At 38.6% G+C, this 12,788-nt stretch overlaps 1 long non-coding RNA gene across 1 annotated transcript; it reads left to right on the top strand.

The window, feature by feature from the left end:
* The first annotated feature begins 9,509 nt into the window (after positions 1-9,509).
* Positions 9,510-12,126, top strand: LOC127446899 (uncharacterized). Its single transcript, XR_007898261.1, has 5 exons — positions 9,510-9,617; positions 10,149-10,227; positions 10,820-11,035; positions 11,168-11,253; positions 12,028-12,126. It is a non-coding gene; the product is annotated as an uncharacterized LOC127446899 (long non-coding RNA).
* The last annotated feature ends 662 nt before the right edge of the window (positions 12,127-12,788 follow it).

The following is a 12,788-nucleotide window of genomic DNA, read 5'->3' as shown; positions in this document are numbered from 1 at the left end:
AAGGATGATGAGGAGGATGAAGAGGATGCAATCCTTCCACCTCAACCATCCAGGCCGCCGAGCGGGCAGAGCAGAGGCTCCCCTTCCCCAACACCTGTAGATGTTGATCTGATTGAGATGTGCCGTCGGGTGACAGCCAAACTGTCTATTGACTGGCCATCTCAATATATGGAACAGGGCACGGAAAGGGACTTGTATGTTGGGAAGAGGCTGCCATCGTGTCTCGCTCCCGCAAAACAGTTCATTCCTGCCGTTCCGGCATGCCAGGCAGAGATGAAAAGGTTTTGGGATAAACCCATTTCATACAGGTTGCCAGTCAAGGGTTTATCACATCTTGACATACATAATATGCAGGAGATGGGCATGTCGGAGCCCCCCTGGTGGAATCATTGGTGGCAAACCACCTCCATCCGATGCACTGGGCGGCTTTCTCCTCCGCAAGCGCTTCTCTGCCAGGGAAAATAGACTGCTTTACTGGGTTCATTTTTCAGAAAATGTACAGGTCCTCGGCTCTCTCAGTGAGGGCTCTGAATGCCACATCCCTCCTGATGGAATACCAAGCCGAAACTGCTGAAAGAAATGGGGAAACAGATTGACACAGGGACCCCAAATCCAGCAGGGTGGGAGGAAATCTGCATTATAGTTGATTTGAATTTACACACCTCCCGAGGTGCAGTTCAGAGCTGCGGCCACAGCATGGGAAAGAGGGCATTATGGCTGAGACTGTAAGATATCTCTGACAAAGAGAAACTTGACGCCCTGATGCCCTTGTAGAGCCAGCCTAAAGCTTTATTTGGGGAATCAGTCATGGCCATGAGACAGCAGTGCGATCTCCAGAAAAAGGAGAAGCTTTTTAGATATGCCTCCCTTGCAAGGTCATTTCACACCCATTTCAGCTGGCTCACGCAAGCTTCACAGCACCTCAAAAAGGAGGACAGGCAGGTTTTCGCCCCAGGCCCTCTGTGCAGAAGCCGCCAGCTGTAATCACGCAGCCAAGACCAGCTCATGGAAAGAAGCCGTCCTTTGCAGTAGCAGCTGCTAAACATCACCCTGCCAATCCTCAGGAAAGGAAGAAGAGGCGGGTGACCTGGCTGCATCTCAGGTGGGAAAGAGAGGACAGTGAACAGCACCCAGGTCCCCCCCCAAACAAGAAGAGAAGGGGGATGGAGCATTCGCTCTATTTGAAAAAGAACTCTTCAGTGGCAAGTTCGGTGCATCCACTTCACAGTTTAAATGGTGTTGAGGCACAAGTTCATGTAGTGCCCTGTGTTAAACCTCCCCCCTCCACCCACAGGGTTCAGTTTGAGGGGCAGAGAGTTCACAAGCACGAGTGTGTTGAATGCAAAAAACATGAGCAAACAGCCTTTGCTAATACTGAGTGCTGCCCGCACTACAAGAACGGTCCCTTTCAGGATGTGTCTGCATCTGTTGGGGTTAATGCCCTCAACAATTTTGGTCATTCTTTGGGACTTTTGCGAATGAGAGAGTTTCAGATCTGGATAGTGATACAGCATTTGTGTCTCCAGCGACACTTAAACCAAAGGGTGAGAGTGACATCAGAGGGGATACACACTCTCTGCCACAGGAAAATTCCTTCATAAGGGAATTCCTTTGTGGGCAGTCTCCTTGAGGAAAGTGGTGATGACAGACACGTCACTCACAGATTGGGGCGCATTGTGCAAAGGCAGAATAGTGAATGGGCTTTGGCCCGCGTCACAACAAAACATGCACATATGTTTTCTGGAGTTACTGACAGTGTTTCTAGCATTGATGTACTTTATGCAGTTCCTTCAAGGTCACCATGTCTTGATCGGACAACACGACAACAGTGGCATACATAAACAGACTTGTTGGCACGTGTTCACAGCAGCTACACAACCTGGCACAAAAACTGATTGTGTGGTACAGTATGTACTTCCTCTCATTATGGGCGACTCACGCCCCAGGTGCTATGAACACGGGGACAGATTTATTGTCCAAAGGGAATCGCCTGTATGGGGAGTGGAGGCTCCACCCACAGGTAGTGAGTCAGCTGTGGGAAAGATTCGAGCAGGCTGCCGTAGATCTCTTCGCATCGCAAGAAAACACTCATTGCCCTCTGTTCTTTTCTCTGGTGAGTGTAGATTAAACTATGGGTGTGGATGTGCTGGCACACCCACAGCCAAACAAGTTGTTTCGAGAGTAATCCTCAAGAGCTCTTTTACAAGAGCGGAAGTTCACACAGCTGCGCGCACTGAGCCGCTGTCACAGACTGTAACTCAATCACTGCTGCAGCATCAAGCTCTTCAAAGTGAAACACTTTCTTCGCTCTGAACAGTGAAATAAAAAAAAATTAAAAAAAAGAATAGTTTCGTCATGCAATGCCTTCATTTAACACCAAGTAAGTTTTGGCTCTAATCCTAACGCGAGCTTTTCTGTGTAATGAGATGTAATAATGGTGATAATGTAACTGGGCTCTTATGACATCAGTTTTTAAGTGTACTTTTTTAAATCAGTGCAGCAATATATCAGTGCGTTTTGTCCCATGTCCCGCATGTCATGAGCAGAATTTACGCATTTACTCCGCGCCCTCGTGGGGGTACTGGAAACTATCGCTGCTACTTCAGGCGGATTAACTGTATAAATCCATGTAAACATCCAAGTTAAGTGTAAATAAATGTCTTTTGCTTTGCCATTCGCGTGATCAACAACTGGAGCGCGAACAGACAGCATTTCTGTGCGTGCACAGCGAGGTGCGCGGGGCGCGTACATGTAAGATGTGCGGGCATGAGGCGATCGTATGGTGAAGAGAGTGGCTGTGTCCGAAATCGTTCACTCATTCACTATTTCCTATATAGTGAATGGCAGTCAGTGCACTATATCTCAGCAGTAAGTGAACGAAATGAGTGATTTGGATGCTGACGGATACACCGAGTGTCAGAGCTCTGGGGCTGTTGCAGAAACAATGTCACATATGACATTTTAAAATACTTGGGCCTTACTTGTTATTCTTATTAAATAATATATTAATACAATAAATCTTCATTCTGTTTGTCATTTTTAATATATACTGTGTGTTAATATAAAGAGTAAACACATTTTATCAAATAAGAGTACATTTTAAAATATATCTCTATGTTTTGCCTCTCTATATGTTATTATGTTATTTTAATCAAGTAATGATTTGTCAAAAAGTAATTTAATACATTCAGCGTGAAAGAAAACATTGCAGGAGTGGATGAAACAGTAAACTCCCAGCTCGTGTGTCTTCCCTGTGGTGGATTATGGGCAATTAACCGTTGTTGAGTGTACATCAAATGTACACTCAAAATTAGAGTGCATTGTGGGTAAGAATGAGTGAACAAAAGTAGGGAACGAGTGGCTCACTCAGAATTCAGACACTCCTACAAAATGGTAGACACCCAAAATAGTGCACTATATAGTGGATAGGGGGTGGTTTCAGGCACAGCGAGTGTTCCACGACCGGGGTTGGTGCCCTACGCACTAGGCTGCATATATGCATTTAGAGAGTGGCGGTACTGCTGTACAGAACTAATGATCTAAATACTTACGACACTGAAAACTGTAACTACACTGAAATAAGAATCCACACAGGACTTTAAAAGCTATGAAATAGCTAAAGTAGGCATTAATGAAACATGATCTTGCTTTGGTTTATATTTTAGCATTATATATAATGTGTTGTGGGACATTTTCATGTTTTCACTGTAATAATTACTAGAAATGTTTCCAAACCTCTCTTATTGACAGATTCATCCAGATCTGACAAGAGCCTTTAATAGCTCACCCAAAATGTACAGTTCTGATTATTTACTCACACTCATGCCACCCCAGATGTGTATGACTTTCATCTGCTGAACTCAAATAAAGATTTTTAGAAGGATTTCTCAGCTCTGTAGGTCCATACAATTCAAGTGAATGGGTGGCAACATTTTAAAGCTAAACAAAATCACATAAGTCAGCATAAAAGTAATCCATAAGACTCCAGTGGTTAAATCAGTATCTTCAGAAGCGATGTGATAGGTGTGGATGAGAAACAGAGAAACAGATCGCTTTCTCATTCTTCTTCTTGTGTTTTTGGTGATTCACATTCTTCTCTGCATATCGCCCCCTGCTGTCTAGCAAAAAATGACATATATTACCCACACCTATCATATTTCTTCTGAAGATATGGATTTAACCACTGGAGTCTTATGAATTACTTTTATGCTGCCTTTATGTGCTTTTTGGAGCATGCAAATTTTGGCCTAAAGAGCTAAAATATTCTTTTAAAAATCTTAATTTGTGTTCTGCAGAAGAAAGAAAGTCATACACATCTGGGATGGCATGAGGGTGAGTAAATAATGAGAGAATTTTCATTTTTGGGTAAACTATCTCTTTAAAGTGATAGCTCAGCCATAATTTAATATTCTGTCATAATTTCCCTACCCTCATGTTGTTCCAAACCAATGTGACACTTTGTATTATGTGGAACACAAAATATGTTAGACAGAATGTTAGGGACTGACAGCCTCAGTCACCATTCACTTTCAAAATATGGAGAAAAAAAACATTCACTGAAAGTAAATAGTGAATCAGGCAAACATTCTGTCTAAAATCTCCTTATTGTGTTGCATGGAAGAAAGTAAGTCATACAGGTTTGGAACAACATGATGGTGAATGATGACAGAATTTCCATTAATAATAATAATAATAATTCTGTAGTACATGTTCAATGTGTATTATGTAATGGAATATAGGGGAGTTAACATCTATTATGTCATTTTTGAAAGTAACGAGTTACTCACTACTTGAGTACTCTTTTAATTGGATACTTTCTTACTCTTACTCAAGTAATTATTTATGTTAGTACTTTTACTTCTACTTGAGCATTTTTTTTTTTTTTTAAGTAATTGTACTTTTACTTGAGTACAGTTTTTGGCTACTCTACCCACCTCTGTATGTAACCCCGGTTCTCTGATAACAGGATGGTTACATCAATGTTGGATAATGGTCTATATACTGATCAGCCACAACATTAAAACCACCTGCCTAATATAGTGTAGGTCCCCCTCGTGCTGCCAAAACAGCGCCAACCCCTTCTCACCACAACTGTACAGAGCGATTATATGAGTTACAGTAGACTTTGTCAGTTCAAAAGGCCATTCTTTGTTGACCTCTGTCATCAACAAGGCATTTCCATCCACAGAACTGCCACTCACTGGATGTTTTTTGTTTTGGTGTGTAAAAATAATACAATATGCCTTACTCATTAAAAAGATAAAAGCACAGTAATTCATGGAATTGGAAAAGAGTATTAAAAGTGCTGAAACAGAGCTAAAGTGTCCAATGGTCTTAGAGAGTTGACTCAGCTTAAATATCGGCACATCACTATTTTGTCACAGAAGGTAGAGTTTAGTTATTCAGGACAAGACAGACATACTTTGAGTCGGGGGACATAGCATGGAAACTCTTGCCAGATACATAAAACAGAGAGAGTTTTTCCACCACTCCTTCGGTGAAGTCTACTGGAGGCAATACATTTACTTCTGCAGCAGATATTAATGAGGCCTTTAAAGAATTCAATTTCGATCTTTATAGTTCCACGTCTTCGTCTACCAATAAGGATATTAGCAGATCCGTAGAGCCATTAGAATTTCCTAAATTGACGAATGATCAAAAAGACTTTCTTGACTCAGATATTATTTTGGAGGAGCTTGTAGAGGTAATTAAAGGCACCAGGGCCAGATGGTTTTGCCGCAGAATTTTTTAGATCTTATGTCACAGATCTGGCTCCAATTATGTTAGAAGTCATTAAAGAAAGGTAAACTACCGCCAACCATGACACAAGCCTTGATCAGACTCATTCTTAAAAAAGATAAAGACCCAAATGAATGTAAAAGTTATCGTCCAAATTCCCTGATCCAGTTAGATGTAAAAATATTATATAAAATACTGGCTAATTGATTAAACAGAGTAATTACATCTCTTATACATATAGATCAAGTGGGGTATATTCATGGTCATAGTTCTTCTGATTATATTAGATGTTTTATAAATATTATGTGGTCAGTAGCGAATGATCAGTCCCTGATCGCTGCCATCTCACTTGATGCCGAGAGGGCATTTGATAGTCCCATTCCACCCTATCTTTTTAATAGGAACAATAGGGTTTAGGAACACTTTTATTGGGTGGATTAAGTTACTCTATAAACAACCGTCAGTGGCAGTGCAAACTAATGGATTAATTTCAGATTATTTTTGTCTTGGCAGGGGAAGACTGTCCTCTCTCCCCTTTGCTGTTCTGTCATGCCCTGGAACCATAAGCAGCCGCAATAAGAAAAGAGGATGATTTTCGGGGTATTGTAGTAGGAGGTGTGGTGCACAAACTTTTACTCTTCAAAGATGACATTATTATTTGTCTCTGACCCTAGAAGATAAATGCCTAGCCTCCACAGAATCATTAATTCTTTCTCCAAATTTTCAGGATACAGGGTGAATTGGTCTAAATTGGAAGCTCTTGCTCTGACAGCATATTGCACCACCACAGCTTTCCAACCTGGCGTCTTTCAATGGCCCAAGCAAGGCATTAGGTATTTGGACATTTTACTTCCAGCAAATCTATTAGATTTATTTAGAGTTAATTTTGACCCATTAATGAAAAGGTTATCGTGCGATGTTGATAGGTGGGCTTCTCTACATTTGTTTATGGCTGGAAAAGTCAATGTTATAAAAATGAACTTTATCCCCAAATTCAATTATCTATTGCAGTCTATCCCTCTTGAATTTCCTCTTTCTTATTTTAAATAATTTGATAGAATATCTAAGCCTTTTATTTGGAATGGTAAAAAATCTTGATTATATTTCAGAAAGTTACATAGACCAATTGACAAAGGAGGTTTAGGTCTCCCCAAAATTTTGTTTAATTGCTATGCTTTTAATCTTAGACATCTGGCCCATTAGTCTCCACCAGAGAAAGCCCCTCCCTGGTATAACATTGAACAAGCGGTCCTTTCCCCAATCTCACCACTGTACAGTCTTTCTATTAAATTGCCTAGAGAAGTAAAAATGCATCCTATTATTTCACACTTACATTCAGTATGGACAAAGTTTTCCCGTATGTTCAGTTTTGATACCTACCTTAATGTCTTCTCAAGTATATGGCTGAACCCCAAATTATGTATTAACAAATCCCCCTTTTGCTGTAATGAATGGATTGAGAGGGATGTTGCTACACTTGGGGACCTTTATGAAAATGGAGCTTTGAATACAGCAATCTGGGATTTCTAGGTCTCAATTTTCCAGGTATTTACAGCTGCGCCATTTATTTCGTACTATTTTTGATGGTAGTACACAGCCCCCTAAGGCTGAAGACACCCTTTGTATGGTGTTCACAGCCTTTGGAAAGGGGCATGAAGCATCAGTGTATTATTCCTCATTGATTCAGAGTCTTGGTGATGGAGCCTTAACAGCTCTTAAGAGATTATGGGAAAGAGATTTGAACTTGGTATTGGAGGATGGGGAGTGGGAAAGAATTTTTAAAAATGTTAAAACTATGTCTAGGGATGCAAGGGTATGCCTTATTCAGTTTCAGATTTTGCATTGTTTCTACTGGACTCCCTCTAGATTGGTTAGGCTTGGCTTAAAAGGCACACCTACCTGCTGTTGATGTCAGTTGGAGGATGGAGACAAAGCCCATGTGGTTCTGTGCTAAGATTCAAGAATTCTGGGTAAGAGTCCAGAATTGTATATGTGAGGCTCTAGATCCTCAAGTTTCATTCTGCCCAGACTATGTATATTGGGTGATGGGGCAGTTATTAAAGTAGGTGACAAATATACAAAAAGCTGGGTCCAAACTAGTGTAATGACTGGCAGACAGATAATTCTTAGACGATGGAAGTTAAAAGGTGCTCCCTCATTTCAAGAATGGTTCACTGCATTGGGCAGGGTGAGGGCATTTGAAAAGATGTCCTATAAACAGCTTGGCAGATTAGACGTCTATGGTAAGAAATGGGACAAATACTTGACATTTCTGGAAGGCTCTTAGTGAGAACCATGTAAAGAAAAACATGATTGTGATCGACTCTGTAAATTGTATCCTTTGTGGAATTCTTTCTTTTCTCCTTTTCTTTCTTTTTCTTTTTTTCTTTTTTATATGTGTTTAACTCAAGCTTTGAACATGGGGATGTTTGCTGAGGGTCAGGGTGGGGTTGGGGATTGGGAGGGGGAATAATGGGGAATAAAAATTGATTCTGTGTATATTTGTTTTGCTTTGTTCTGTTTCATTTGTGAGAATCATTAAAAAGTATTAATCACAAAAAGAAAGCAAATACTGTAGGGTCTAAAATGTTTTCATTTCATATTGACTTCAACATGCCAGAAATCTTTTATGGGAATAAGAAAAGGGATTGTGTGACCTTGAGTTGGGAACTCCCAACTTAACACAGATGAAAGAAACCCTGAAAAGAGATATAACAGACAGTCATTTATCTGACGGTAATACAGTAATACGTCAGGCGGACAGGTAGAGAAAGAGAGAATGAGAGTGAGTGAGAGGGGGTGTAGATGTACAAATTCAATAACTTTATTGCATCATTTTTTCATCTGTAAAGGATCAGAAGTCAACAAATCAAAAGTTAGAAAGTTGGAGACGGTGAGATAAATGACCTCAAGAAAAACAGCATGATACAAAAATTGAGAGAAAAACAGAGAAGTGAAGAAACAAGATGGGAGAGGTATGATGGTTAATGATAAAGGGTCACATTATGGCTGTGAGCTGCCTACCCAGTAGGGCCGTAACCACCACAGACATTCACAGCCCCTTCCCCCTAATATTCAGAATAATGGTTGGTCAATATGGATTCTTCAGTGACAGATTTTTAAACTTTTACATTTGGTCTTCTATCTTGAATTTGGTAACATCCTTGCTACCTAGACAGTATTCCTGGGCATCATTGGTACATTCAAGTTTTCAAACCGCATGTGTATGTGTGACTGACCTGTGGAGTTTAGGCAGTACTACATGCACCGGAATTTTTTTTATGATGAAACCTTTTGATCTGTTTCAGTGATGTCACTTTTTCTTCGCAGCCACCATATTTGTGTTCATCACTGTGAGGAAGCAATGACGTTAAAAGGAAAAACTCCCATGAAATGATAACAAGAAAAACATTTAAAAAATTGCTTTTCATCCATGCCAAGTCTCGGTAAAAGTGTATACATATCTGAAGTAAGCACAAATATTGCCAAATTTGACTTTCGCAGACATCTAAATATCTTTTATCTACTAGTCATCTCTGGACGCCGGCGGGTCTATTAAATACATATATGTATTTATATAAATATACACTGTAAAAAATGCTGGGTTATTTTTTCAACCCAAACACATTTTATTGGGTTATTTCTCTCTGTTGAGAAGTTTTTGTGTAACCCAGCCACTGGGTTAGTGGCTGGATCATTTTCACTGTCAGTTGAAACCAGTGCCATTGAAAAAGAGAGTTGCGACACTGCCATAGACTTTTGTTGTAATCGGAGAATGCAGAAGTGATGTGTGTCGTGGGGCAACCGATAGTTCCAAACACTGAATAGTTCCAGCACTGAACCCCATTCATTTCAGTGTTTCTCAAGCACACTCGCTGGTAAGTTGATGAAATGACTGCATTTTTTTAAATTTTAATGCATTAGCTGACCTCTCATGAATCTAGTCAATAGTATTTTATTTAGCCAGCTCTAGTTAATGTTTATCGTTAGAGAATAGCTAGTTAGATTCTAATTGCAGTTAGCTAACATGAGCAACACTTCACTAGCTACCATAACCAGATGTCAGTTGGCTTACATTTACCTCAAATTAATTGCAGTTATTGGCTTTTGTTAACAAAGTTTATCTTCTGTGATTAGATTTGTTGTTAAAGTTAGCAACACTTAGTACAAGTCCGTACCATATTAGTACACCTACTTCCAATGAATGGTATCTAGCTCAACTAGATAAAATGGCTAGCTTGTATCCGGCAAGGTTGTTCCTTGGTTAGTTCAGTCATTACACACATTGTTTAATAGACAGTGCATCAGTGACGGGTGATATGATCAGCAGCATAAATGTGGATGATCATAGTAAAAAGAATGTATAACTGCAGATAGCTAATTACTTTACATATTTTTCTGTTGAAAAGCTGACATGTGAACCCATGGGAGACTGACTTTGATGACCTAGCAAGCCAGTTATCTACAAATGATCCAAAAAGCAATAAGGTATGTAATTGTCAGAAACAGCTCTCTGTATCCTCCAAAATAATCATAGAGTTGAACCTTCATGAAGGTAGGATTTATTGCAGGACTGTTAGACTGTATTAGTTTTAGCTCAGTGTATCTAATAAACTGGCAATTGTATATATTGTATGCTTATAGGCTTCATAGAAATACCAAAATTGTATATTGTAAGAGCAGTGGAGTGCAAATAGAACACAGTCATGCATACAATAACATTTATAAACATTCCCCTCCCACACCCTCAACATTGAACATTCAGGGAAAACAATAAATAAAATAAAAATATATAATAGTAAGAGGTAAAGTATTTTTTTATAGGCACTGTCGCTTTATTTATCAATTTCACTATCAATGATGCAATCCAAAGTGCATTTGAACAGCAGTGAAACACTGTCTTATGATGTGTTACATTCATACGAGCAGACAGAGAAGTAAGTTTGAAGCAAGTTTGGAGCAGAAGAAATAGAAATAAACCTTGTGTAAATTGTCAGCTTTAGTATGATGGTATTATTTGGTCATCAAATTCAACGAATCTGCAACCAAGTACTAAATATGATAATTTTTTTTTTTTTAGGTTTATTGGAACTTGTGCAATAACTTTTGGTCTTCTGAAATTGGCAGTCTGTCAAATGGCTATAATTACTACATGGTTCACTTGATACATCTGAAAATACCCACAAATTTAAACTGAGAGTTTGCATTTGAAGTCCAAAGTAATTATTTAATTTCAGATTCAATGTACTGCACAGAAATCATGCCAATGTCCAAATATGTATGGACCTAACTGTAGGTGAGTACTCCCACTTTTGTAATCTCTACCTCATTAAAATCTTTGGGAAACATTGGCTTTCGATGTGTATTCAATATATGCCCTTCAATGTGTTAACCTTAACAGAGTTTCATCTTTCTTTACTACTCCCAGTTTTCTCCAGCAGCAACAGGCTCGACTCGACTCAAGATTCAGTCTCCTCTGGGGCCTATGACGTGGTCTGCTACCAGTGGTGGAATGTAAGTACATTTACTCAGGTACATGTACTTTACTTGAGTACTTCCATTTAATGCAATTTTATACTTTTACCCCACTACATCTCAGAGGCAAATATTGTACTTTTTACTACAGTAGTTACTTTTCAGTTTACAATTTTTCATACCCTTCCTGTCCAGTGAAAACCATGCATCTCCAAATGTGGTAATTTTGAATGTTTGTGATAAACTGAAAGATTAAGTGTTCCTTTATGGGTTGAGAAAAGTCTCCTACTCCTTAAGCTAAATAAACAATTTTAACCCATTTAACATTTTTCTGCAGAGTAAGTACTTTTACTTTTGGTATTTTAAGTAGATTTTGCTGATAATACTTACATACTTTTACTTAAGTAAGGTTTTGAATGCAGGACTTTTACTTGTAGTGGAGTACTTTCACAGTGTGGTATTAGTATTTTAGTACTTAAGTAAAATATTTAAATACATCTTCCACCACTGTCTGCTTTTCGCAGTGGTATGCCCTCACCCAAAAATTCTAGTAACTGTAGCATTACTTGTGGTGTGGAGTTTGAATGTTTTTGCATCATTGTATGGATAAAAATTTGACTCTGTGGTTCTTGCATGTGTGTCTGGAGATGTTTTGAGCAGTCATCATTCAGTGAAGTTTATTGAGTGCTCATGGCCAGGTGTCCAGATCTCCTTTTCTTCCTACTGTTGCGGTGAAAGAAAGAATGCAATGGCTATTTTTAACACTTTTATGCCTTTCCTGGCCTGCTTTCTGCCATCTTTCTCTCCCTGTAGGAGACTGAATGAGTTTCTATGAAGACTGCCCATTCAAGGAAAAACGTATCAAACCTCACCCTGGATATATTATATAATAAAATGTTTTGTTTAATGTGATTGGTTGACTTGTTTATTTTGCACTATTGACCAAACTTCTTTCTTGGGTTAAATTCAGCAGTTGCTTGCATTCACTGATATTCACTCAGAAATGTAATGTTTGTGTCCAATTTGGTTTTATACATTTTTGAAAACCTTTACAGCATTTTCTACAAAAATAGATAAAACTTTAAAATTGTCATGTGGTATAACCATCAAGTAAAAAATATAATAATACTTTCTTTGCACCTTGACTACACGAGAGTATAAACAATTTCATCATTAATTTCCAAAACATTTTCAAACACATTTTTCAAAGTAATATTTATATATAATTATTATTAATTTGAGTCAAAAAATATATTGTTTTCTCAAGGTTACACCACATGACTTGAACAAAATGTGCCTTTTCATAAAAATATCAAAATAATATCAGATGTTTTTTAAAACTTCATGCTCAGTCTTGAGGGTCTAAAGGTGTCCGCTCTGTTTTATGGTTTTTATGGTCAACATAAACAACAAAATGTCTACCTACATGTTGGTTACACCACAACTATGTTTTGGTGGACAAAAGCATTTTTAAATATGAATCATATTTTAAAACACAATTGTTTCACTGCTTATTATTTTAAGAAATAACAATAAAAAAGATTATTCTGAACTATCATGCCAACATTTCTTTT

This window comes from Myxocyprinus asiaticus, chromosome 1, assembly GCF_019703515.2.
Source record: "Myxocyprinus asiaticus isolate MX2 ecotype Aquarium Trade chromosome 1, UBuf_Myxa_2, whole genome shotgun sequence".
NCBI classification, from domain to species: Eukaryota; Metazoa; Chordata; class Actinopteri; order Cypriniformes; family Catostomidae; genus Myxocyprinus; species Myxocyprinus asiaticus.
This window is presented reverse-complemented; position numbering and strand designations above follow the sequence as displayed.